Here is a 1440-nt window from a genome sequence, read left to right as displayed (position 1 = left end):
TTCCTCAAACACCTACAAATAGAACTACCATATGATCCAGCAATTTCACTCCTGGGTGTCTACCCAAAGGACAGAAATACATTGAGTTGGAGAATACTTGCACATCTATGTTTATTGCAAACTTATTCATAATTGCTGAGACATGCAATCAACCCAAATGTCCATGAATTAAAGAATTGATTGAAAAAAAATGTGGCAAATATATACTATGGAATACAACTCAGCCAAAAGAAAAGAGAGGAATTTGATAGAAAGCGAATGAATATGAAGATTTACTGCTGAGCAAAGCAAGCTAGAGTGTGAAAGAGAGGCATGGTGTGTTCCCATTGAATATATACCAATATCTGCACTCAGTGGCATAAACTGAAAGTGTAGGAAGCTTAAAAGCATGGACAGTAACCTATGAAACCAGAGTTAGTTTGGGAGTAGGGTTGAAAATAGGGGAAGTTTAGAGGACTGAGAGGAAAATACATAAGTAAATAGAAAAACATTTTAGAGAGATTTTTGCTATAAGGCATATGTGCTCACCATACAGACAGAAAGAGAAAGAAGACAAAAAATGAGAAATCATACAAGGCCTTCTCCTCCATTCTCCTCTTGTCACTATGGGCATACACACAAATGTGCCCAGAGTGAGTTTAGACCCACTGGATCCAGGACTAGAACAATGAATGACTGATTATATGGGAGTCCAGTGATGTAGTTATTATTCCATCTGCTGGTCCCACTAAGTCAATTTTTAAAAAGTGGCAGAGAGAGTTTATTCTATTTTACTGCTGAATATGGAGGTTTAAGAAGAATGTATATATTTTCTTTAAACAAGAATAAGTACTAAGATAGACTCTTGAACAAATTTTAGACAGGATTCCTTGTGACCTATTTTCAACTATTTATCCTCGAGTTTTGTATTAGGCCTCATACCTATGTTAGCAATAATCCTGCAAATTCATTTTAGCAATAATCCTCTCACAATTGGTATACAATTAATAAAACTCATTCCTATCCTTGCTTTCTAAATCTTTGGCCTGCCTTTAGCAAGAATCCTGTAAGGTCAATTTAGAAAAATTCCTCTATGCTGGAGGTTTTCTCTTGATAATTCTCCACCCACAAATTCCCTCATTATTCTTGTTGCTACAGACCCCTACAGATATTTTCCATACTCATAATTGAGATTAGTTCTATACTGGAATCTCTTTCCTCTACTGCAAGAGCACTGAATAACTTTTTTTTCAGTGATTTTTGCTACAGGGAACCTGTGCTTGCTGGAGAGACAGATAGCAAGAAATTACTCCTCAAGGGAAGTGGTCATGCTGCAATCCCTTCTTTATTCTCCACTCTGAAATTGGCTACACACAGACACACGCCTCACATTAGTTTCAAGTCATCATATCCAGGACTTGAACTGCAGTTGGCCACATAGGAGTTCTTCACTTTAACCAT

This window comes from Tupaia chinensis, unplaced genomic scaffold (genome assembly GCF_000334495.1).
Source record: "Tupaia chinensis unplaced genomic scaffold, TupChi_1.0 Scaffold143783_1, whole genome shotgun sequence".
Lineage (NCBI taxonomy): Eukaryota > Metazoa > Chordata > Mammalia > Scandentia > Tupaiidae > Tupaia > Tupaia belangeri.
The sequence above is the reverse complement of the archived record's forward strand: the minus strand, read 5'-3'. Positions refer to the sequence as shown.